The sequence below is a fragment of the Lissotriton vulgaris genome, unplaced genomic scaffold (genome assembly GCF_964263255.1).
Source record: "Lissotriton vulgaris unplaced genomic scaffold, aLisVul1.2 SCAFFOLD_1663, whole genome shotgun sequence".
Taxonomy (NCBI): domain Eukaryota; kingdom Metazoa; phylum Chordata; class Amphibia; order Caudata; family Salamandridae; genus Lissotriton; species Lissotriton vulgaris.
The window spans coordinates 327,208-354,216 of NW_028247258.1; positions in this window are offsets into that span (position 1 = coordinate 327,208).

Consider the following 27,009-nt stretch of genomic DNA (forward strand, 5'->3'; position numbering starts at 1 on the left):
ACATGAACCAATGGACCAATGTCTGTCGGTTTTACATTGAAAAGAAAGAGCCACAGAGGAGTCGATGAAAATGAACCCAGAACGAATGTTGCACAAAACCGTGAACTAATAGTTTGCAGAGGGGACGTAAGTGCCTGCTAACTAAACATTTGTGAGAATAAGCATTGGCAAAGTCTGGTTTTAGTGTGCACAGTTTAGCAGGCTACATGGGAGGGAAGTCAGCAGGAGCAGGCGGAGGGGATACAGTCTTGCAGTAGTCCCTCATGCAAGCAAATGAAAGCACTTCAGTGGAGGTTAAACAACCTACCCAAACAGTAAATAGCATTAGTGAGAGATGAACACTCCACTAGGCCAAGATATGATTGACAGTTTCTCGTCTCGAGTCAGTGGCTGAGAGCCTCAAACTCTTCAAAGAAAGACAGTTTTGGTAAGGGGCAAGAAATAGAGGCCACTGTAGCTATATTGTTAGCATTCGGTCCGTTTGGCAGCTGTACTGTCAAAAACCAGACCAAAAAACTATCTATCTTTAGCAGGGGTTGTGTGGAAACCTCAATCATCGCGTTAAACAAAGCTGACACCCACAGCTCTGATTAGCTTTACTGCTCTCCAAGCATTGGAAAACCCAACCCTGCACCATGAAACAACTATATTTTGACACAAACCCCACTATAACACACCCATTTTAAGTGCAACTAAGCCCAGTAGAAATAACCTACTTGTCATATAAATCCACACAGAATACAGCACAGTAAGTTCAAGTTCAAGTTCAGGAATTTGTATAGCGCACTACTCACCCAGAGGGTTTCAAGGCGCTTGAGGGAGGGTGGGTGCATTACTTATCAAATAGCCAGGTTTTAAGCTGCTTTCTGAAGGAGAGGTGCTTCTGTGTAAGTCGGAGGTGAGTGGGGAGAGAATTCCAGGTTTTGGCCGCTAAGTAGGAGAAGGATCTTCCTCCCACGGTGGATCTATGGATGCGCGGAATTGCTGCGCGGGCTTGATTGGATGATCTTAGTTGGCGGGTGGGTGTGTAGAAGGACAGTCTTGTGTTGAGGCATTCGGGTCCTAGGTCGTAGAGGGCCTTGTGTGCGTGGGTGAGGAGACGGAACGTTATTCTTTTGTTGACGGGGAGCCAGTGGAGGTCTTTCAGGTGACCAGAAATGTGAGCTTGACGGGGGATGTCCAGTATGAGTCTGGTTGAGGCGTTTTGGATGCGTTGGAGTTTTTTCTGTAGTTTGGCTGTGGTTCTGGCGTGAAGGGTATTTCCATAATCCAGTCGGCTAGTGACCAGTGCGTGGGTGACTGTCTTTCTTGTTTCGGTGGGGATCCAACGGAAGATTTTTTTGAGCATGCGTAGGATGTTGAAGCATGAAGATGAGACGACGTTGACTTGTCTGGTCATCGAGAGGGAGGAGTCTAGGATGAAGCCCAGGTTACGTGCGTGATCTGTAGGTGTGGGTGCTGTACCCAGGGCTGGTGGCCACCATGAGTCGTCCCAGGAAGAGGGGGATGATCCTAAAAAGAGAACTTCCGTTTTGTCCGAGTTTAGTTTTAAACGGCTGTTTTTCATCCATTCGGCTACTTCTTTCATTCCTTCGTGTAGATTGGTTTTGGCGGTGTTTGGGTCTTTGGTGAGGGAGAGGATCAACTGGGTGTCGTCTGCGTAGGAGATGATGTTGAGGTTGTGTTGTCGCGCGATGGATGTGAGGGGACTCATGTAAACGTTGAAGAGGGTGGGACTGTGGTACGCCGCAGATGACTTCGGTGGCCTGTGATTTGAATGGGGGGAGGCGCGACTCTCTGTGTTCTTCCGGCGAGGAACAAGATGATCCAGTCCAAAGCTTTTCCTTGTATCCCAAACGTTGCTGAGGCGTTGTATGAGGGTGCTATGACAGACTGTGTCGAAGGCGGCGGAGAGGTCAAGTAGGATGAGGGCAACTGTTTCTCCGTTGTCCAGTAACGTTCGGATGTCGTCTGTAGCTGTGATGAGGGCGGTTTCGATGCTGTGTTTGGCTCGGAATCCGGACTGTGATGGGTCGAGGGAGTTGTTGGATTCAAGGAAGGCGGCGAGCTGACTATTGACGGCTTTCTCAATGACTTTGGTAGGGAATGGGAGGAGTGAGATGGGGCGGTAGTTCTTAAGTTCGGAGGGGTCTGCTGTGGGTTTCTTCAGAAGGGCGCTGAGTTCGGCATGTTTCCAGCTTTCCGGGAAGGTAGCGGAGTTGAAGGAACAGTTGATGACATCGCGGAGATGGGGTGCGATGATGGAGTCAGCTTTGTTGAAGATGTGGTGGGGACATGGGTCGGTTGGCGAGCCTGAGTGGATGGAGTTCATCAGGCGGATGGTGTCTTCAGTGGTGATTGGGTTCCAGGCGCAAAGGTTGTGAGAGTGCTGTTTTGGTTCGGAGGTGAGTGGAGTGGACTGGTCTTCGGACTGGTTTTCAAAGCTGTTATGTATTTCGGCGATTTTGTTGTGGAAGAAAGAGGATAAAGAGTCGCAGAGGATTTGGGAGGGAGTGATGTCGGTGGGGTTGGTAAATTCTTTGACGATGTTGAATAGTTCCTTGCTGTTGTGGGCGTTGTTGTCGAGTCGATCCTTGAATGCTGATTTCTTGGTGGATCGGATCAATTGGTGATGTTTGCGGGTGGCGTCCTTGAAGGTGGTCAGGTTGTCTGTGGTTCGGATTTTTCTCCAGGTTTTCTCGAGAGTACGACATAACTTCTTGGATTTCTTAAGGTCATCGTTGAACCAGGGTGCCTTTTTGCTACTTTGTTTGATTTGGTGGTTTTTCAAGGGTGCTAATTCATCAGCACTGTGGGTGATCCATTGTGTGAGTTTGGTGGCAGCTTGGTTTGGGTCCGATGATATGGCGGGAGGGTTTTGGTTAAGTGATGTGAAGAGTTGGTCGGTGGTGATTTTGTTCCAGTTTCTTTGAGGAATAGGTTGTGGGGGGTTGTGGGTCTCGGTCTTTTTGTAGCTGAAGTGAACGCAACTGTGGTCCGTCCAATGGAGAGTTGTGGTGTGATCGAAGGAGATGTGTTTGCTGGAGGTGAAAATAGGATAGAGAGTGTGACCGGCAGGGTGCGTGGGGGTGTTAACAAGTTGTTTGAGTCCGAGATTGGCCATGTTGTCCAGAAGGGTGGTGGTGTTGCTGTCGTTTTTCTTTTCCAGGTGGAAGTTGAGGTCTCCCAGTAGAATGTAGTTCTCGGAGGTGAGGGCATGTGGGCTGATGAAGTCAGTGATGTCTTCGTTGAATTGTGTGCGGGTTCCTGGTGGTCTGTAGATGAGGTTCCTCTAAGTGTGGTCCTGGGGTCGGTATGGATTTGAAAGTGAAGGTGTTCGGCTGTAGCGAGGGTATCGTCGGAGCTGGTCGTGATGCAGATGGTGTTCTTATGGACGATGGCGATGCCTCCTCCTGTTTGGTTGATGTGGTCCTTTCGGATGATCTTGTAGCCGTCCGGGATGGCTATGGCGATGTCGGTTGTTGATGAGGTGTTCATCCAGGTTTCTGTAAGGAAGGCAACGTCCGGTGAAGTGGTGTCGAGTAGGTTCCAGATTTCAATTGAGTGTCTGTGGACCGAGCGGGTGTTCAACAAGATGCACTTAAGGTGGTTAGTGTCGAGGTACTGTTTGGAGATTGTGGATTTGGTGTGGGTTCTGGTGCAGTTGAACTTGCAGGAGTGGCAGGTGAAGGGTCCATGGGTGTGACCTGGGGTCGCTTGAAGGCAATTTGGTGGGCGACCGGGGTTAAGGGCAGAGAGGGTTGCGGCGTCATAAGTTGTGCGTGCGGAGTGGGTAATGTGGGGGCCAGGGGGTCTGGCGCTGGGCGCGGTCCAGTTGCGGATGGGCGTAGACGGGCTTACCTTTGGCGCACCTTCGGCGCGCATGGGGCACTTCCGCTGCGCATGAACGCTGCACGTAAAAGCGTCTGTCATTTGTGGATAGTGGAGGGGGAGGGGCGAGGGAGGATCAGCTGGGAGACGGGGGCGGGGTGGAGAGGACGGGCTCCGAGGCACAACAACAACAAAATGGCTACAGAAGCGAAACCGGAACCGGTTGGGGCCAACAACAGTTAAAACTTCGTGGGCAGAGGCACAATCACATTAGTCAGCAAATAATTATAGGCTAACAATTAATGCGAGCGCTACGCGAGGCGGGTAATATATGCAGCAATGAGGCAATGCGAGCAATGCAGGCGCCACTATAATTCAATGAAAAAACGATCAGCACGATATAAAATGCAGGCAGCAGGCAACAGTACGATACCAAATGCTGGCAGCAGGCAACAGTACAGTCGTAGTCAAAGGAGCAATGTAAGCAGCACAACGATAGCAGCGAGGGCCAGGGGCCGTGGGGAGCGACCGCACTCTGACGGAGTAATGGAGATTAAGTAAACACACAGGATGAATGGGCACCTGGAAACAGGGTAACTTGTTGCATAAGGCTTGTCGCTGGTGAATATAGCACCTTGCATCGCATGCGTTAAGAACGCATGCGATTACGTGGTTGTTACAACGACCGCGTTGTTACATTGCAGTACATTACAACGCGAGTTGTTACATCGACTTGCTCTAGGGGGCGCGCTGGACTTAGGAATAGTATAATTTACTATTCCAACTCCAGTCTGCGCAACAGTAGGGAAGGTGTTGGAATAGTAAATTATACTATTCTTTAGGTTAGCGCGCCCCCTACAGCAAGTCGATGTAACAACTTGTGTTGTAATATACTGCAATGTAACAACGCTGTGCCTTGTAACGCATGCGATGTAATGGCTGTTTCCCGTTTGAATGGGTGTGCTCCACGTTTGTCTTGGCAGACATTTTCTTCTAAGTCCCAGCAGTTTCACTGCATCTGTGCTCATCTCCATGCTCCGTGTTATCAACAATATTGGTAGGGCTTGCATTGCAATACAAATCACACTGTAGCTGGTCTTGCTGCTGAGCTGGCACTGCCAACCACAGTGAGTGTGCAACATTGTGCAGGGCATGCCATGCTGCTCGGAGGATGAGGGAAGTCAGGGAGCTGCAGAACGTGCCAGATGTGCGACCATGTGCAAGCAGGAGTGATAGGGCATGCTTGTATTGATTTCTGATGAGAAGGGTGAAAGGAAAGAGGGCACTGGCTGCGTTGTGAGTTTGTACATGTGTGAGTCTTTGCGCGTGTGCATATTTGTGTATGTTTATTTTAATGTTTTCTATATGTGAGCATAAGGAAGAGCATGTGAGTGTGAATGTGTCCCTCAGTCTGGCCTTATCCTTCTCAGTGGCTACTGTGGCTTGATACAAAACACACAGCAGAGCAGACCAGGTCTAGAGACGGTGTGTAACAACAACAGTGACTGTGTGACAATAGTGGTGCATGCGTGAGAAAAACGTTGAAAACAAAAGGCTAAAGTAATTCCCATCAGCCCACCCTTATGGTGGAGTTTACGTCATGTGGGGATTACTAGTCATACCATCCCAAGTCCGACCATATAGTGCCGGTGCGGGAGTGGATGTTGATAATGTAGTCATGATGTACATCCTAAAGTGATGTTAATAGAAAAGTGCAGTGCTCAAGTGATAGTGATAGATAAAATCGACTACACAGACTCCAAAGCACGTTTAGACAGGAGTCCATGTGTCGAGGGTTAAAAATACGCCAAGTAGTAAGACTACTCTCTGGCGCTGTACAAGATGGTCGACATGTTTCAGCCTCATGGGCATTTGCCCCGGCTTTCTTCAGGACCTTAGACATAGAGTGGCTACTGCAACTACATGTGATGTGTTCAGTGGATCATAACAAGAATGTACTTGTAAAAAGTTACATGTATACCAGAAATTTAAATACTTAAGTGTCCACTGGAGGGAGAGAAATATGTCTTCTTCCTATCAAAAACAAGAAACAGAAAACAGTTTGTCAAACAACCCTAAACTGCACACATACACCCACATACGCACACAGAGACCGTCTAGCCACACCTGCTAGAATAATTTGCATTCTGCATTATAAAAAGCATAATAGCTTAATCACCCTGAGGCATTTCCTCACGGTGATACTCACCCAGCTTTGTGTGGGTGACGACCTCACCTCACCCGGCGACCGCTCGGGAGTATAAGGCCCCGCTCTATAGTGTAGAAAAAGGGAACACAGTAAGCACATGCCTTTACAGTGCCCAAACCAATGGCACTACACATATAACCCAACAGACGTGTGATAGTGACCCAACTGCCATGTTGAAAACTGACACATGCAAAGACTCCGAAGGGACGCATAGAAATCGCACATCTTGCGATATCCATCATGTCGCAAGGCATTATCCTGACACTAGGCATTATCCTGACACTACAGTGTGCCTCAAAACAGCTACTTTAGGACTCCTCTTTAAACAATATGAATAATGAGTGTAGACTGAAGACTTAGTTTAAGACCACAGTACTTTAGCATTAGTGGGGGGTCCTGAGGGGCGCCCATGAATGGCTATCTAGGCCACTCACAATCAATGGCTCATTGATTGTTAAGGAATATAGAACGACAGAGTCCCCTCCTGGAAACAGAGCTATCCTGTTCCTTCTTATCTTGTTACATCAACAGGAAATGGCTGATCCTGTCTCATCCGTAGGAACTGACTAGTATAAAGCAGGGCCCCCAGGCGACTCACCTGTCCGTCGGTGCCCCCGGTTTGAAACGAGCGGAAGTGGAGGTGTGTATAGTGCCGCTCATTTCCCCTTTTAAAGGCCAAAGATAATTGGATAATCAATGCTCCGTGGTGTTAAAAATATACAGATGCGGAAGCTAGCGCGAAAGACACCGCTGCTTCTTCGCGCATGCGTACTAATCAGAATCCGCTGCTCATTAGCGCATACGCGGTAGTCTTAGAACGCACGACTACGGCTTGTTGCACCAATACATGGCGCCGTATTTTACAAAAAAGAAAAGGAATTACCTCATATTTAATCGTTGAGGCAGGAAACATAGAGACCTGACTCCTATAAGGGTACAACTAGAAGATTCTATGTTGCACTCGGTCCTGTCCCACTAAGGACTAATTTGCATGCCCCAACAGGAGACACTATTCCTCAGGCATGCGCCCGGCGAGTCTCGCCAAACCGGGCTCGGCACTTCATTAAAGACTCCCAGTACAAAAAGGGGGGGGGAGTAGGGGGATGGTTTTCCCATGCGCGTATCTCCCAATATGGGAAATAACAATGCATGGTGGAGTGGATGGTATCCCTACACCGTTGGAATGAAGTGTTGAAAAAATAATGTAAGATCATTCTTTAATACAAAAGTGCCCATACTGAGTGGCAATGGGACGTTCTTTCAAAAGTAGCTCTACAACAACCTGTTTATAGAGAAGACAACAGGAGGTGCCGGAACCACAGAGTCAAGACTAACGATTTAAATTAAAAGGGCGTCTACTCCATAATGAGTCACTATTCGATAGAACCTAACTAAACCCCATAGAGGATTGTTGGTTACACAGTGATTGTCAAGGAGATGGAAATAAAAAGGGTGTTGTTATCCTAGAGTGTCAGTAGAGGTAGACAGAAGGGCAACATACACAATTGAGTTGGGTGAGCTCTAGGGGTGCAAACAAAACTGCGTTTGCATCCAAACCAAATTGACCCGCAACTAGGAAGTTGCTCTTAATACTAGAAAAACAGAAATGTATGTGGAGGGTCAAGGGGAATATTTAACGACCTGTCGGCTCATTCCCCTGCATACAAGATACAAAACACACAGCAGAGCAGACCAGGTCTAGAGACGGTGTGTAACAACAACAGTGACTGTGTGACAATAGTGGTGCATGCGTGAGAAAAACGTTGAAAACAAAAGGCTAAAGTAATTCCCATCAGCCCACCCTTATGGTGGAGTTTACGTCATGTGGGGATTACTAGTCATACCATCCCAAGGTACTGTGGCTTGATCCCTAGCATCATGGCTAATTGTGAGCATCTATGAAATGAAGAGCCCACACCAGCATGGCATGCATAGTTAAATGGTGGCGACACCTGGCATAATTCCAGGCTTAATCGTGGTCCCTATAGTTATTTGAGGGTATCCATGGCGTGCTCTCTAGATGCACCCCCTTCTTTCTTTTGGTTTAGTGAGGAACTCTCAGTTACCAGGTTACATTGGTTTTGACCCAGAATTACCTCTTTTTTAACGAACACCAAGTTTGGAACCTCTTGTTTTATTCAGTGTGAATGTGTGTGTGTGTGATGTGGGTCGAAGTGTGAGCTCCGACTCGTGTTGAAGTATTTACCAACTAACCAAGGGGTATAAATCATATCTTACTGTTTCAATATGAATTTGAAGGCATATATAGTGTATTGATATGTGGGTACTATGCCACATTGTGACTCACGCAATCAGTGAATCCACAACATCGTTTGACTTAATTGTTCTGTTTTTTTCCCCCATTTCCTTTACAGAGGCCACAACAGGTCTTTTTTCAAAACAGCTTCGCTTGGGCCAACTCAAGCCCAGAAGCAAGACCAGACAGCCGATTTTTGCTGCCGGGTCCTAGGACAATAGGATCACTACATTTAGTCAAAAACTGAGTACTTTTCTGTAGGGACAAACAGAGGTTCTGATGAGTAGGCAGGAGGGGACTGCCTACGAAACATGTCATGTCGACATAAGTAGACTACACGTTTTGTTCTACTTACTAACCCCTTTTTAACATTCCCAGCCGGCGAAGCCATTAAATTAATTTTTTCGACTAGCCGGGGAATTTTTTAAACCCTTTTTTGCACCAACACTCACTTATATAGGTCCCTACACTCCCTATCACTCACCACTGTCTGCACCAATCACATAGCCTATCGTCAAATAACTAAGTGCTCCTGCATATCACGTAGGTTGTAGCACGCCCCGCCCCGTAGAGGGACGGGAAGACCCCAATGATGGGAGAATGACACTATGGGATTCATAGTGTGTGAGGGGTATTTTAACAACACATAGTGCCCTCTTTCTGCCATTTGCAGAGAGGCACTTTTTCCCACTGTATAGATAGATTGTCTACACCTATTTATATATAAAAAAAACACTAAAAATTATTCATGCATTCACATTGATAGAATCTACTTGTTTGCTTATAACGTTCTGGAGGGTGATTCTATCATTGCCTCTACACTTTCTCAAGTGATTTTTGGATTTTTCTCTAGTCTCCTGGAATCCAGGATTTAGCATGGAGCCATATAACATATTTGTTTCAGCTATATCCCACGCGATCCATCTTACCCCATTTGAATTCATGCCAAAGCCTATACTTTCTGGCGTGCCTCAGGGTTCTTCCTTGGGCCTTTTCAAACTATTTTTTTTAGTCTTTACCTCCCCCCTTTGAATTTCATCAATTGAAAGGTTCATTCATCGAAGAGCAACCAGTAAGCACCAAAATAGTTTGACTCTGCTCAGGCCTAGGAGAGTTCATCTGGTCGTTAAAGGTAAATGCCCAATTAGCCATCATCATACGTGTTTTTGAAGAAGAGGTTCGGATGACCCGCTTAAGCATGAGAAACCCAGGAAATTGCATAAACTGGCATGTGGATTTGAATGACGAATGACTATAGTGAAAACGAAAAAGAAGAAGAAAATATGAAATTTGAAAAAGAGTAAAATGAGGAAGAAAGGAGAAATATTTGCAAATGCGACGCAGGCTGTGCTACTGGTTTTGGGGCTAAAAGGACAGCCCCATGTTGATGATGTTTAGTTTTAACGTGCGTTTGGGCTAGGCACGTCACCAGTGTGCACGCAAAAGAAGGATATGGACTTTTAAGATGTGATGAACATGAGTTTAAGAACAGGTGTGAAGTAGCGTGGCTCACTGGTTAGAGGCGGCAGACCCGAGAGCAGAGGACGGCCCGGGACCAGGGTTCGATTCCCGGCGCGGCAGGTTTCTGGACCAGGGTCAGCGGACTCGATAATTCTCTCGCCTCGGTGCCCACTTTGATCAGCGATCACACTCGGCAACTCTGGGCATTAGCTTGCCTCATCTTCACTAACGGCCCCACCAGACCGCCGGGGATGCCTGGTCTCACCCTGGAGATACCCATTAAGGGACCATCTCTCAGGGAAGCCAGGAAGGGTTTCGCAGCGGTCGAAGCGCCTTGGGACCCTACGGGTAAGTAGTGCGCTATATAAATGCCTATACATTTACATTTACAACCCAACTAAATGTGAAATGCCCAATTAGCAACATGTCACCTAATAACAGTAGGAAATGCTCACACTTTTGGAAAACAAGGAGGCTGCAGCACAGCGGGTAGAATTTCTCTGCCCCGGATTACACAGAGCAGTCAAGCTGACAAGCTCAGATGGAAAACAGGTTCGAGAACACCACTTAACAACTCAAGCAGTAGATTGCAAATATACGTTTGCTTTATTTACAATATGTTTTTCTAAAATGAACTGATTGTTTTAGGGGAAACATGATCTGTCTTTAGGAGCAATTCACAAAACCTTCATCAGTAACTAAGTTATTTGAGGGAGCTACAACATGGTCAGAGTGCTTGCATGTCCAGGATTTTGGCATCATATGTTGGAGGGTGATGTTGCTTTATAATACGCTGACACTGCAATATCAGTACAAAAAGCTCTTTCTAATTTAAGTATTACAGTCTAGTTTTGACTTCTCTAGCCAATTGTAATAAGAAACTGACGTAGTTCCTCAGTTGTAATAACTTATTACAGCTGAGTTGTGACATAATGCCTGTTGCCAGTGCCAGCAGCCAAAGTGAAAGGCACGTCCCTGTGCATTATTACATCTGCAGTCTAAACACGGTGCCTTTAATGATCTGCTTTTGTAAAATGAACAGTGATCAGCACAAAGGAGAGATTTATGGCAAAATGTTTATGTAATTGCACACATAAAATGTTATGGGAAAGAAATAATCTTTCTGCATATTACAACTTAGTCTAAGCTACAGCTGCCTTACTAACCTGATTTACATTAAACGTATTGTAGTATGTTTTCGCAAAAAAAACTAACTGCTTTTTGGTGTGTATAATTTCCGCTTTTATTCTTCATGTCTGTAACCTTATTAGCACTTTCTTAAGAAAGAACAAGATACTTAAGAGTTATGAGGTTTGAGGAAGGGGTGATGGTGTGACCATGTGTTCGAAGAAATGAAGGGTCTTATTTACAAGGAATTAAAACAGCGCGGTGCCGCAAGACATTTGGCTGCGCTTCGTAAATTCCGAAGCACAGGGATGCGTCATATATATATAACAATATGACGGATCCCTTTGCTATCCCCTGCGCTGGCGCACAATTAGCTGCCATGCGCCAAAGCAAGTACCCTGGCACCATGGTGCAAGGGTGGCTGTGTCACAGGGATGATTGTTTTTGTGCAGGAAGGGACTCCTTGCTCCACAAAACAATCACAAGAGGCGATTTCCTCTTCCTATGTGTGCATGCCACTGGAATCAAGCTATCCTGGCTGATGAGGGCTGAAAGCCCGAAACCGGTCCTAGGATGCTTGTTTCCAGTCCAGGGACGACCTGGCTTGGCAGTTCCCATGGGGTACAGAGTCAAGACTAATTTGCATATGGCTGGGTCCATACTGGAATGGCATGGTGAGCAAAAAAAGATGGATTTAGGCCCAGATCTCTGTGCTGGGGTGAATGTATGACATTGTTCTGCATTCTGTACATCGACTGTTGTTTTTGCATTTGTCACCCCGTGGGGGACGGGTAAGCTCAGACGCGAGTCCCGTGCTCTCAATGCCACTGGAATCAAGCTATCCTGGCTGATGAGGGCTGAAAGACCAATACTGGTCCTAGGATGCTTGTTTCCTGTCCAGGGAGGACATGGCTTGGCAGTTCGGGCTGAACTGTTCCCATGGGGCACAGGGTCAAGATTGATTTGCATATAGCTGGGTTCAAACTGGAATGGCATGGTGAGCAAAAAAACAATGGATTTAGGCCCAGATCTCTGTATTGGGGTGAATGTATGACATTGTTCTGCATTCTGTCCCTCAACTGTTGTTTTTGCAGTAGACTGCAGCACACATAGAAAGAGGAAAACACCAAAGAGAAATGAAAGCATTTCTCCTTGTTGCGCCTCCCTATGCCTCCCCTGGGGAGGCGTATCATTCTGACGCATATCCAGGTTTACAATTTCTCATAAATCTGGAAATGCAACAGAAGCCATGAACTTGTAAAGGAACTCAGCTTCCGGCCTCTTTCCTCTTTATGGGGACAGAACCCCTCGATGGCTTGCAATATTCTTATGATGTAAGGCTGGGAGTACTTTATCCAAGATAGAATTGCCTGTTATTCATGTTCTTATTAAAGGCACATTTTGACATCAGAACAAACCTGTAATTAACAAAATGACATCACTGCTCACAAGAGAAAGAAAAGCCTTCAATTAAGAAGGAAGGAAATGAGATTGACAAGTATTGTAAGTGTTGGGAATGACAGAGAAGTGAAATGAAAACTCTACTTCCTTCCTTTTATGAACTTAAGTACTGCTAAAATCTTATTGCGGACAGTAGAACTGCAGCCTTTAGTCTTTATGCAATCTCAAGTGAGGGCATGGAAAACCAGCATATCTATAATGTATCACATACAAGCACTAATTGGACTTTCATTTTGTATTCATCCTATGAAATACTAGGATTTTGTGCCAAGCTCATTATATATATATTAGGACTAATACATGCGTTCAGTCTAACAGTCATTGTAACACAATTTGTTGTCATATAACATAATGTGTCTCACCCTTGTAGGAAGCAATCTATGTACTTGAGTAAACAGTTAACTTTGTTTAGGATTCAGTTTTGACACATATGCCACTGACTTATATTTTGTAAAAATATTTTCGTGCTTTGGATAAAAAGAATTGCTTGGTCATGGTGGGGCACCATGAGAGGAGCCCGGCCCCATTGGAATACCGGGGGTCTCCCAGAGCAAATGAAACAAGAATTGGCAAAGCTAATATGTCTCACCTATGCGGGGGATGTTGGCTTTGGTAATGGTTTTAGCCATGCTGTGCTCCAGTGTGGCTTCTGTTCAGCATGGCTAAAAGTTAGTGGAATGGGGTAGATTGGAGTAAAGTGGGGTAGATTGGGGTAGAGTGGAGTGGGATAAATTACCATAGAGTGGAGTGGGGTAGATAGGGGTAGAGTGAGGTAGACTGAAGTGGGGTAGATTGGGGTTGATTGGAGTGGAATAGATGGGAATGGCGTAGATTGTAGTGGGGTAGACTGAAGTGAGGTGGAGTGGAGTGGGGTAGAGTGGTGAAGGGTGGTGTTGCGTAGACTGCTATGGTGTAGATTGGAGTGGAGTAGTTTGAAGTGAAGTAGATTGGAATGGGGAAGACTGGAGTGGGATAGATTGGGGTACAGTAGATTGGAGTAGCGTAGACTGGAGTGTGGAAGATTGGGGGGGATTGGGTATATTTGAGTGGAGTGTGGTAGATTGTAGTGGGGTAGTTTAGAGTAAAGTGGAGTGTAGTGGGGTAGATTGGGGAGTAGTAGATTTGAGTGGGATGGATTGTGATGGATTGGAGTGGAGTAGAGTGTGGTACATTGGAGTAGAGGAGATTGGGGTAGAGTGGAGTGAGATAGATTCGAGTGGAGTCTTGTAGTTTGGAGTGTAGTGGTGGAATGGTATTGGGTAGATTGTAGCTGAGTGGGATAGATTTGGGTGGAGTTGAATGGGGTAGAGTGGTGTGGGTTAGATTGTGGTTGAGTAGGGTAGATTAGGATGGAGTGGAATGTGGTAGATTGGAGTGGAGTGGGTAGATTGGGGTGAAGTGGAGTTGGGTCAATTGAAGTGCAGTGGGGTAGATTAGGGTGGAGTGGAGTGGAATCAGTTAGATTTGGTGGATTATTGTTGGGTACTGGAATGAAATGGGGTAGATTGGAGCAGGGTAGATTGAAGTGAAATGGGGTGGATTGGGATACATTGAAGTGGGGTAGATTGGGAAGGGCTGGGTAGATTGGAGTGGGGTGGAGTGGGGTAAATTGGGATAGAGTGGTGTAGATTAAGTGGAGCAGATTGGAGTGCAGTACATTGGGGTAGGGTAGAGTGGGGTGGAATGAATTGTGGTGGAGTTGGTTAGACTGGAGTGGAGTGGAGTAGATTGGAGTGAAGTGGGATGGGTTAGATTGGGGTAGAGTGGAGTGTGGTAGACTGGAGAAGAGTGAAGTAGATTGGGTGGAGTTGAGTAGATGAGGTGGATTGGAATGGGATAGATTGATGTAGTGTACGATAGAGTGGAGTGGGGTAGATTGGGGTAGAGTAGATTGAGGTTGAGTTGAGTGGAGATTGAAGTGGAGTGAAGTAGATTGGGGTAGATTGTGGTAGATAAGAGCAAGGTAGACTGAGGTAGATTGGAGTGGGTAGAGAGGAGTAGATTGGAATAGAGTGGGATAGGTTGGAGTGGAGATTGAAGTGGAGCGGGGTAACTCCGAATGGGGTGGTGTTGATTGGAATTGGGTAGATTGGAGTGGAGTTGGATACATTGGATGGGGGTAGGTTGGGTTGGAGTGGGGTAGGCTAGAGTGGATTGGGTTACATTGGAGTGAAGTGGGGTAGATTGGTGTGTGGTAGATCGGAGAAGAGTGGAGTGGGGTAGATTGGAGTAGAGTGTGGTGGGGTTGATTGGGTTAGACCAAGTGGAGTGGGGTAGATTGGGAAGGAGTGGAGTGGGGTAGACTGGATTGTTGTGGAGCGTATGGGGGTAAATTGGCACGGGGTAGATTGGAATTAGAATGAGTGGGGTAGACAGAGTACAATAGATTGGGGTAGATTGAAGTGGAGTGAGGTCGATTGGGGATGAGTACATTTTAGAGGGGTGGGGTATATTTGGGGTGAGGTGGGGTGGGGCGTATTGGGGTGGGGTAGATTGGAGTGGGGTGGACTCAGGTAGATTGGTTTAGATTGATTTGGAGTGGGGTAGATTGCAGTGGAGTGGGCTAGATTGAATGGAATGGGTAGATTGGATCGGGGTATATTAGAGTGGAGTGGGGTAGATTGGGGTATTTTGGAGTGAGGTAGATTGGGTGGAGTGAGGTAGATTGGGTGGAGTATAGTGGGGTACATTGTAGTGGAGTAGACTCAGGTAGACTGGAGTGGAGTGGGATAGATTGGAGTGGAATAGGGTAGATTGGAGTGAAGTGGGTTAAGTGGTGTGGAGTGGAAGGGTATAGAGGGGAGTGGCGTGTTGTGTTGGGGAGTGGCGTGGAGTGGCATAGAGTGTCTTAGAGTGGGGTGCGTAGAGTGGCGGGGCATGTAGTAGAGTGGAGTGTCAATGTGGAAGGGCATAGAGTGGAGTATTGTAGAGAAGGGTGCTGTTAAGTGGAGTGGATAGTGTTAAGTATGCATAGTGTGGTAGCGTACTGCCATTACAGGCAACACATTTTCAATTGAATTGACCTTTACATTAGCAGAGGCATACAGTTTAACTCTACACTAAGAATAATGTGTGGAAATGTCATCACTTATTGTATTGATGTGTTATGATTGTATTAAAAAATGTGTTTCCACCACACCTCAGAATTACAAAAAATAAGTGCTTCATTTGTATTTTCGTAAATCTGATATATTCTGAAATATTAGAACAGTAAAGTTTTTTTGTTGTGTGCTAGAAAGGTAGAAAGAAAATAACGTCTTACACACTCTCCTCTCACAAGGCTACTCAGCAGGATTGTCACACAAATTCTCTCACTTTGAAGTCGGAGAAAGAAAAGTAATCAACAAACACCCTCAGACGACAGAGCCTGCTATTTGACCTCTGTCTTTTAACGCACAGTACAGCCAATGTGACAAGAATAGCACAAGATTGAAAGGATTCTTTACAGAAAAAGTGTACTTTGAAAGATACAGTAAACAAGGTATGCTCTTGGGAGGGACAAACTCAAGCTGGACAGCCTAAAGCAAATAAAGCAAGCAAATAGGAAGCTGGCAACTGTGAGGTACAAATCACAAAGCCAATAGTAAGCAATAAGCTAATTGCATTCCTAGGGAAACATTCAGAAATTATCTCAGGAAGTCATTAGGCTTTGACCTAAAAATGGGCCAAAAAAAAAGAAAAAATAGGTCACATGCAATAAAATTCAAATTTTAATGGCAAGTGCAATTTTGTAGCAGACATTTTGTAAGCAGCAAAAAAGGCACCATTATGTTCTGAAATTAGCGATTTTCATTCCAATTATGATTTTTCACAAAAAATAAAATAGAGGAGTTTTTTTTCCTATTTTAAAAAAGAGAGAAAAACACAGTTTGTGTAATGGGGTTGGCTGGCTTCAATGGTGAACAGCAGTGGGTTGGCACCATGTAGAGGATTGGTAACCAGAGCTTGGTTGCAGGTTATGCACTACAGTCAACTCCTGAAGCTTATGGACAAATCTTGTTTAGCATGTCACAAATGTTTTTAATGTATACCTGACCTTAATTTGATGAACCATAAACATAAATGAAGGCCACATAAGAGTTCCTAGCCTATTAAAGTAATCTCGTCAATCCTCAATTTTAATTTGATCATTTTATGACAAGTATCCCTACGGATAGGAGTACGACTGTTTTCTGTCTGATGAAATGTCTTTTACTAATAAAAAGAGCTCCATATGCTATTTTACAGCTCTGGATCTAGCATGGATTCACTTGCCTGAATCATTCCCCGTGTTTGAAGAGTCACTCTGTAAATTTATAATGGCAGTAAAAGACTTTTTGCTAGCACATCCAACTCATTTTAAAATGACCCAAACTTCTGTCAATGAGGTGAGAGCTCTCTCCGACTCACCCCTCCCAGAGGACTCCACACCTCAGATTTGTACCGCACATTGGGGCATATTATCAAGGGGGTTTATCTCCGCTTTTTTGGCTTTAAAAGCCAAGAAAGCGGAGATAAAGTTATCTCCCTATTACCTAGCTGTCGCTAACACCAGTTAGCGACAGCTAGTAGGAGATAGCGACCATCTTGGGCCCCACTATGCATGTCAGTGATATTTATCACTAATGACATGCAAAGTGGGTGTGCCAAGATGTTAGCGACTGGAAACAGTCGCTAACATCGCTATCTCCTATTACCAACTTTTGGAGATATTCGCGCTAAGCGCGAATATCTCCAAAAGCTAACACCTGCCCTGAGCAGTTCTTAGCCATGTTATCCAATGGGAGGTGGATAACATGGCTAAGAGCATTAGCTCGGTATGCATGAATATCGCTGTCTTTTCAGCGATATTCATGCATTGCAGCCGATTTTTATCGCATTTGCGATAAACCTTGGTAATATCAAGGTTTATTTGCGATAAAAATCGCCGCAGCTCAGCGATAAATTTTTGTCTCTAACCAAGCAATAGCGATAATTATCGCTATTGCTTGGTAATGTGCCCCATTGTGTAGAAGGGAGTTTTTCATAAAGTACAGCTAAGTGAACTTTTTTGCCTTTTTCTTGCCTTTTAGGCACTCTTAACCCTACTGCCCCTGAGAAGTGCCACCAATGGAGGAAGCCCAAATAAACCTGCTTAATACTTGTGATTCCAGTGGAAAAAGAGAGCTTTACCTGATGATCCTCACAAGAGATGCATATATGGCCTATACCCAGACCATATGGCCAAAGACTGCAAGATCTATAGAACATTTTCTGCCACAGCTCTCAGTGACGAAAATGGTGTATTCAAAAGAATAAAGCATCACTCTTAAGGATGCAACATAGAAGATAAATAAACCACTTGTTGATATGTGCACTTGTGTATCATATGATTGTGAAATGTCCATTGGTTCCTGGGCGAGGTTGGGCTTCAGTCAATTTTTTATGAAATGTTTATATTTTTTTATTATTTAGATAAATTATATATTTAAGATATTTATAGTAATTACATTTCCCACCATGCTGCATACTTATTGGCCGTCTTCCCATTAAAGCAAACTTATAATTGTCTGAGTAATTTGTACTTTTGCACTCTTATATTGATCATTTTTCGAATTTTTTTAAGTTGATGGAAAAAACTGTATTTTTGAATTGAGCTTTTATGGCTGTAATAGCCGCAATAAAGTTTCAAGAAGAAGATATGTGCACGTCTCCATCAGAAAGGTGTAGGTGTGGCCAAGAGACAGTGAGAGGTGCGCCTTGAAGGCTGGGGTGGGGAAGCGGAGATGTCAGAATATTGAGGAAATAACTACTTCCCTCCCCCCAATGAATCAGATGACAGTGGCCCTGTGGTGCTGCCCGGGAAGAAGTAGTTACACCCCCAGAGGGCTGGTGATCTCCAGTATGAATGAGATGTCCAGCCATAGCATCAGTATCACACCTGTGCTTAATGTAGAGACACGGATTACAGAACTTAACTCGCGTCTCTACAATAAGCAAAGGATTAGAGGCCCTCCACAATGCCGCTGAAAAACCATACTGCCTGCGAATCCTATAGGCAAAACCCAGCGAGAATCACAAGCGCGCCAACATGTTCTGTGGATGTAGAGATGTGCTAAATCCACAGAACACTGCTTTCTCCAAAGTTGAATGGCCTCCGGTGGTGATAAAAGAGTAAGGGGCAGATTTATGATGCCCTGGCGCCTCTTTGCGCCGCAATTGCGTCACTTCATTTGACGCAACGGCAACGCAAACGATGCGTCCTATTTACAACGTAATAATTAAACAACAGGGGGTGGTGATGGACAGAGTTTCTGAATTAAGCAGAATACTCTCACCCAGTCAAGAGATCAGGGCTTAATCCAACACCGTTTTTTAGCTCACTGCACCATCCCAGCTCAGAACCTGGCTATATGCAACTTAGTCTGTCCCTGGCCCAGTACATCATTTACAACGTGACGCATCTAGGAGATACGTCACGTTGTAAAGCCCTGCGCCATAAGGAGGCGTTCCTGCGCAGGGGGGGACGTTCCTGCGCAGAAACGCCTCCTGAAAGTGGCTGAGTGAAATCTATGAGATTTCACTCAGTCACTTTCAGGCCAATGCTGCGTCAAAACCCTGCGCCTGTTTGAAGCAGGCGTAGGTCTTGACGCAGCATTGTGAAAATGGGGTACCCCCGAGCCTTGCTGGAGCTGCGTCGTGCTTGCAACGCAACTCCAGCAATGCGCCACCTTTCCGGCACAGATGCGTCACGCATCTGTGGCGTTTTTGCACCATGGTGCGCCGCATTGTAAATGCGGCGCACCATGGGTGGCGGAGCTGTGGCGCACTGTGGCGCCCTGGGGATGCGCCACTTAACATAAATCTGCCCCTAAGTGTAAAAGTAATATGGGAGGCACCTCCGGTGGTGATAAAAGAGTAAGTGTAAAAGTAATATGGGAGGTACCCTTCTTTCAGAAAAGGGTTGGGTATGAGTATTGGCAAAACAAACTTCCCTTTCCCTATTTGATTTAAATGGAGAAAAAAATCCAATGTCTTCAAGCCCAAACGATAATGCAGCCAGGGCTAGATACACCTACAAACTTTTTCCAGGTCTGATCTTGCCAGGTTACCAAATTTACATCACAATTTATATGCAGTGCCCCATGGTTCAAAACACAACAAATTCAAAGGAATGTTATCTCAGCCTATTTTATTTGTCAGCAAATTAATATATCAAACAAATGGTTAACACAATGTTTTAAAACAATTAATAATCAATTTTATTTAAAATGCACATTATACTAACATAATGCATTAATCTCACGCCCCCTTGCCCTCCCCTGCGGACGCCCATGCTCCCTGATTTCTGCCCATGTTTTATTACATTAACAGTTATTAGTAGCGTATTATGAACTCTATTAGTGTAATAAAAATGGAGCATCGGGCGTGGCTTGAGCAACGATGTGAGCGGACGTGCTCTGGTGGGGCTCCCGCTGCCGCCGGCCTATATTTGCCATTAAAGCGGATCAAGGGGCATCTAACCTCTCCTTTGGGTGCCCTGGAGGTGTGGGCGCATTGTGGCTGAGTGTCCGGCAGCTGGTGCGCACGAGCGGTGACTTAGGGGCGATTCCCAGAGCGGACGGGCAGATCATCATGAGCGACGCCCGCCATTTTGAGACCCTGATGGCGGCAGCCCGGCCCCTGTCGATTGCTGGGTGAGCAGCGGAGAAGGCACGGAGTGGCTGACTACGAGACGCCCTGGGTGCCGACCGGTGCTGGCGGTCAATTGAGGCTCTCCCCTGGGACCCAGCCGGCGTGCGGACGCTAGGAGGTACGGAGGCCCGCTCCGGGGGTCTGGAGCGGAGGCCTGCCGGATTTGACTTGCTGGCGGCCGGATTCACCGGTGCCGTTCTGGCCTTGCAGTCTGGAGCCCCATAGGCAGCCGGAGAACGGACAGTGAGTGCTCCGGAGGAAGTGGGCGCACCATTGAGAGCGGTGCTCCGCCGCCCCGAGAGCCTGATGGGGGCGGCTCCAGCTCCTGTTGCGCCAGGAGTGACTGAGGCTGTCCCCGAGGACTGGTGGCCTCTGGAAGGGGACCGGTGCTCGAAGACCCGCCATTTTGCAGGGCCTGGAGTCCTGGGGAGACGGCCTGGCGGCTCGGCCCGGCTGGGGAGCGCGGTGACGTGCACCTCGCCGAGCAGGAGGTGAAGGAAGACGGTGGCCTGACGGGAGATCCCCAGCGGCGGTCACGGCCTGGAGGGGGTGAGCGGCGGCAGTGTGGTGAGGCCCTGTAGTGTGCAGCGACCGCCATTTTGCAGAGGAGGAGCGACTGGGGCATACGGCGACCTTGTGGAGTGGCCTGTGGCGAGTGAAGCTCACTCACAGAGCAACAGAGAGATCGACTGGGGATCCTCCTCTCGGGACCTGCTGAGACCGGACCGTGTGCGGACAACACCAAGCCACAGAGGAGTGTCCGGCGGCTGGCTGTGGAGAGCGGGGAGGACCTGCCGGTGGGCCGGTGCCGACTGGGTGTGATTGGCGGAGGAGAATATCGAACTCCAGATCAAACAGGAGGACTTGGAGAACAGGAGCCGGCGCAACAACCTCCGTATCCGGGGAGTTCCGTTCGGAGAGGAAGGGGAGGACATTATGGACTATGTGGCGCAGCTCCTTCATGAGGTCCGGGGGGATGAAGACGCGTCACCCCCCACACTAGACCGGGCGCACCGAGTGGTGGCCCCGGTGGGGAGATTGGGCCTCTTGCCAGAAATCCTAACCAGAGTGCACTTCTTTGTAGAGAAGGAGGCGATATGGAAATGTGCGCGTGACCAGTCAGACCTACGATATAAAGGCCACAGGATTCAGATCTTCCAGGACTTGGCGCCTAACACATTGAAGAGACGGCGACCATTCCGCCCTGTGACGGAAAAATTGCGGAGCATGAACATCGCCTACCAATGGGGGCATCCATTTGCACTCATTTTCCAATGGGAGGGTAAACGCAGAGTTCTGAGATCCTACACTGAAGCGGCACAACTTCTCCACATTTCGGCATCTCCCCCGGCGAGTCCAACCCGACCTCCCAACCGAAAGAGAACGCCGGCTGGCCCGGACTGGACCACGGTACAGAGACGACGGCGCACTCCCCCTGCTGCGGAGGCCACACACAGTCAGGCCAAACAAGACATCATAGCCTACATTTGGTCTCTTGAAGGTGACAAAACTGAGTCTGATGGGGGGTCTCTTACACCCTGACAGCGGGTTCAGACATGCTGCATCCCTCCTGGTGTGATGACCTAACATCTCCCGTTGCCGACTTGCGGGTCGGGCTGCGGGGAGTCTGTTCCCTGTGTGCCCGGATCACGGTGACTGAGGCCCGGGGCGGTGGGAGCCCCATGTCCAAATATACTTTGAGACCACCACCGCCCCCCTGACCTGCCCCCTAGGAGGTGACATCCCGGAGAGCGTCCAAACCTGCGGGTGTAGGATGCCCTGCAATGGGGTCAAAGAACTCCGGCCCTGTTGGCCGCGACCGTTGTGTTCAAATGACCGGCCTCTCTGGCTGAAAGTTTTTTGTTTCTCTCTTCCCTTTTTCCTCTATCTCCCTCTGTACTCTTTTCTGTCTCTTTCCTCTTCTGCGTGGGACCTGGGGGGGAGATGCTGGTTGATGGCGGGGAGGGATGGGGTGTGGACTCGTGTCTGGGGTGTGAATGGTGTGTATGGGTTAGCGGCGATGGGAATGACAGCAATTTCTGATGGTCCCTAATGCAGCTGGGAGCGTACAAGGCCCCCTGAAGATCCTGTCCCTCAACTTTAAGGGCCTTAACTCGCCTAATAAGCGCAAGCAGGTGTGGCATTATCTTACCCGTCAGAACCCGGACATTATTCTCCTACAGGAGACTCACCTTCTCCAAGCTGACACTGTGCGCATGGCTCACCCAAAGTACCCCCCCCCCAATTTTGGGCGGCTACTGACACAAAGACAGCGGGGGTGGCGATACTGTGCAGGGCTGGCATCAGGCGGGGTGCAGACAGGCCTTTCAAGAGTGGTGATGGGTGCTTTCTCAGGCCCTTTTACATGACACATTGCTAGAGTTGCGTCTGTTTTATGACACACTCCAGCAATGTGTCATTACTGCTCCACCAGATATGTCAGGATTCCTGATTTATCTGGTCAATCTTTGCAACATGGAGCGCCGTACTGTAAATATGGTGCATCCAAGGTGCCGCAAGGAGGGCGCAATGAAAAGTTTTGCATCACTGTTTTCAACCAGCGATGCAACACTTTTCCTAAATGAGGTTCCAGGTGTTTCATCTTTCCTTCTGCATGAAATTTAAATATGCTGTACACAGTCATAAAAAGTCCCCTCGTGAGCTTCGTTATTGCCTGGATTATACATTCCTGATAAAATAGCTTAAGGCTCAGGCTTAATTAAAAGTGTCAATAATTTTTCCCAGTTGGACGTATATTGGCTGCAACTTGTGTTCCTTCTGTGGACAAGCAGTGAACGTGTGTATAATGTCGCCATCAGTGACAGGAGGGACTCCATTTCATTTTTATTCTACAGAGGACCTTGGTGTAATTTCTAGCAAATCATTTTATAATGTTCAATTTGTAGGCGTTCCACATACATCTATAGAATCTAATGGACACGTGTATGCTAGATATCATATCACCAATGTATTTAAAAGAGTTTGTGAATGTCCCTAAAGGCTACTACCTTGCATTCATTCCCCAATTGTGCATTTTATTCACTTGTCCAGTTCTCAGACAACCTGCTCTACCGTGGTTCCACCCCTGGAGCCCCCAAGCCTCTCACGAATATTCACATTTTGTTTACGTAACTTACGCAAATGAAGTCTGACTACCTCCGATGCTTTTGAGTTTCCTCCTTGGCACTTTAAGTATTTGTGGTTTGAGAATCGCATCTAATTTACGGATAATCTATGACTTTTCACAAGAGTAAGTCACACTTGGCCATGGAAAAACGTACATTGGATCCTTAATTTGTGACGGGAATCCTGCAGAAATCCCAAAATGTACCTTCCCAAAAGCTACTCAAGTAAAGACTGTGCAGGTGTACAAAATAAGTATTGTCCTTTATTTTTTCTTAATCTGGTTCAGTAAAACTACCCTAATCAACATAAAACGTGAGGCATGGCCAGACCCTGCCTGGTCTTTCTTCCAATACAAAACTCAGTGAAGACTCTAGTGTTAACAGCATCTTAACACTTCGACATAAGTGCATAATTAGCATCAACTGAAAAGAGCCTTTCTGGATCCATATTGATATTTTGCCATAGAGCTGCCCGTCTTTAGCATCTTTCTGACATTCAATTAGGTTGTATCCAGCAGCTTCCAAGAAATGCATGTGAAATCCAACACTGAGACTTCCAAATGAATGGGTTCAGAGTTATGTACCAATGGATGAACCCATGCTTGAGAAGAACTACCTCAAATCCAGGAAATTCCTGAAGACACACTTTTTCCTCCTGGCGTTTGGATAATCCCGTTTGTCTTGGGAGCAGCAAATTACAGATCCATTCTGTTCCTTCCTATCAGATGCCGAAGGCTGGTCCACCCTGGGCTCTCACCTACTGCACACCCAAGTCTTTAAGACCAGAGTCAACTCTTTAGTGATATTATTATACGACGTCATAACAGAAGATGTTTTTAACACACTTTACTATATCAGGCACCTTTTGGTCTCCATTTATGCGTACTCCTTAGCTGCCTGAGGACACCATTAGAAGCCCTTAAAAATCTAAAAACTAAATACATTAAAGTGAATTTGATTGTTCAAATTCCTGCTGTCATGAGTTACTCTATTTGCAAATTTCTTGGCGTAGATCTCACAATCAAAATCAGCAAAGATGTCAGTCAAGAAGATGAAGTCAAGCATTTCTAATTTCCTTGAAGAAGATACCATGATTTTCAGGTGCATAGCTTGGCCAGTAAGATGTGGAGGGGGTGGGGGTGGGAGGGGGAAGGTGTGGAAAGCTTCACATTTCCTAACAATCATGCTGGCATATCTTTCTAAAATACTTTATGAGAATCAGGACACGAGGGTGGCTTTTGAGGCAGTGGAAAGAGAGAGGAGTACAGATTGTGAGGGGTACTTCAAACACAATTGTTTTCAAACTAACCAAGTTTTAAGGCAGAGACGAGAGAGAGTGTGTGTTTGTGTGTATTTTTGTCTGTGTGTACATATAAAACTCCAGGGTGAAGCTCAACAGACACCTCACCATACCCAACTGAAAGAACGTGTACCCAACTGTTTACTACAGAATATATTTTTAGGGGGGTTACACCCCACATACCCACCCTGAAGCTATACCCCTGATGATTTGAGGACATTCACATCTCCATAACATATACATCACTGTTCAACAAGTTGCTGCTTGCTGTCTGATCTTGGTATTACTCATAACAACAGGCCAGGAGTTCTTTGCATGCATAAAGGCTTTTAATTGTCGGGGGCGTGGCTAGCAAGCCAGCATGGCGGACAGAGTCTGCTAGAGCTCCGGTGCCGCCGGGAGAGAAGACACCCTGATAGCCACGATAAGGGGCTGCTCTGCGCCGACAAAGATCGGAATTTCCTGCTGTAGTGACCCGGTCGACTCGGCGAAAGTTTGAAGGTCCCAGGACTCAGGGATACACGGCGGACGGAGAGGAGACACCCGAGGCCTAGCCCCACGCTGCGAGCCGGGGCCTCGAGTGCGGACTATACCCGGATTGCTAGACGCCGTCGGCGCGGCGCCAGGAGGCTGCTCCGACGCACTTGCCTGAAGTGTTGCCCTGCTGCAGTCGAAGACGAGGGTGAACGCGACGGAGCCATCCTGCACTCCTGTGGAAGGATTTCTATGAGCAGATGCTTCGGAAGACGATCCGGCCTGCCGAGGTGAGCTCCGACTGAGGGAGGCCCCGGGACCGCGCCGCGCCCGCATTCCGGACCGGAGACCCAGTAGAGCGGCGGCAGAGGAGGGCGGCACGACGACGCAGTGAAGAGACCTGGCCCCCCCTCTGTCCTCCCTCCCCCCCGCCTCCCCACTGACACTGCTGGAAATATAGGTTGAGTCGGCGCAGCTGGACAAACGAAGACGGCCTGAGTGGGGGGCGGGGGCGTGGGGAAGACCACCGATACTGCCCCGGGCGAAAGAAAGACAAAGAAGCTGCTAGGCCTGAGTTGCGCCAAGCCAGGGGTGACGAGACAGGGACAACCGGAGCCCAAGCTAGCGAGGACACGTGCACAGGCCCTAAACGGCGGGCCCGGGCGCAAAGAAGACCGCCATTGCCGCCTTGGGCGGGAGGAGCACAACCGCCAAAACCTGGGAATGAGGGTACGGTGAGGGTTGACTACACACCCCACGGACTGGCTCCTAGTGAAGCGGAGAGTGGTGGGTGCGGGCTGCAGGCTCATACGTAGAGGAGATCTGACTGGACCCCCATGGAAATGCTGTCTACCCGCCGGAGACTTGTTGGAACGCAGGTCTGAGACGGGAAACTATGCGGAGGTGGCATAGAAGGTGGCGGACGCCTGCCCTGCATCATAGTCCCGGACACTGTGTGGGCCTACAGACGAGAATCATGGTCTGAAAGGGACCGAAAGTTGTGGACGGCAAAGAGGGGACATCTACAGGACCTACTCTGGATACAGGCCCAGGAGGATCCACACCACTGACACTGAACTCTACCCTCTCTGAAGACCAACAAATGGACAAATTGGATCTGATACTCAAGGAAATCAGGAACTCCAGGACCGCGATGGAGACGCAGGTGGGCACCCTTACCACTTACCTCTCACTGTTAAAAGCCGACCATGACAAACTGGTGGATAAAGTCAAAGATCAAGGGACAACGCTGACGGACCTCGCTCCGATGGTGGTGGACCACACCGACTCCATCCAACAAATTCAACACCAAGTAAAATCTCTCATGGAACGGGTGGAGGATGCCGAAGGCTGCAATCGGCGCAATAACATCCGCGTCATTGGACTTCCGGAACGCAGTGAGGGGACCCACGCGACGGAATTCATGGAGCAGTGGTTCCGAGACAACGTAACCACGGAGGGTCTATCACCGTTCTTCTGTGTGGAGAGAGCACACAGGATCGCCACTGGTCGACCGAGACCGGGACAAGCACCACGACCGCTAATTGTTAAAATTCTCAATTACCGAGACAGAGACGTGCTGCTGCGACAGGCCCAAATAAAGTCCCTCATCGAGTATGAAAACAAACGCATCTCATTGTACCCACACTATACCAACCTGGTGCAGAAACAAAGGTCCTCCTATTACGAGGTAAAAAAGAGACTGCAGAGAGCCAAACTCCGCTATGCCCTGTTATTCCCGGCCCGCCTTAAGGTGATCCATGACAATAAAACGCACTTCTTTGAGAGCCCCATGGACGTGGAGGAGTGGTTGGAAGTGATGGACATCGAAGAGAACCCGGAGCCGACCCAGGGATCATCGGACAACGGATCTAAGGACGGATCAGAGCACACGGGGGACATGTCCAATGCACGGAGTACGGAATCAAAAAGGCGTAAACCTACTGCCTACCAACTGAAGAAGGGACAGGAAGATGCTGTCGCAATGGTGGGCTCCTTCAGGGAGGAACAAGAGACAATTAATACAGACACTGAAGACAGCCCAGTGCACTCGGACTCGGAACACAGTATGGTATTGTTCCCGACTGTAACATCTAGAGCGGCAGATGAA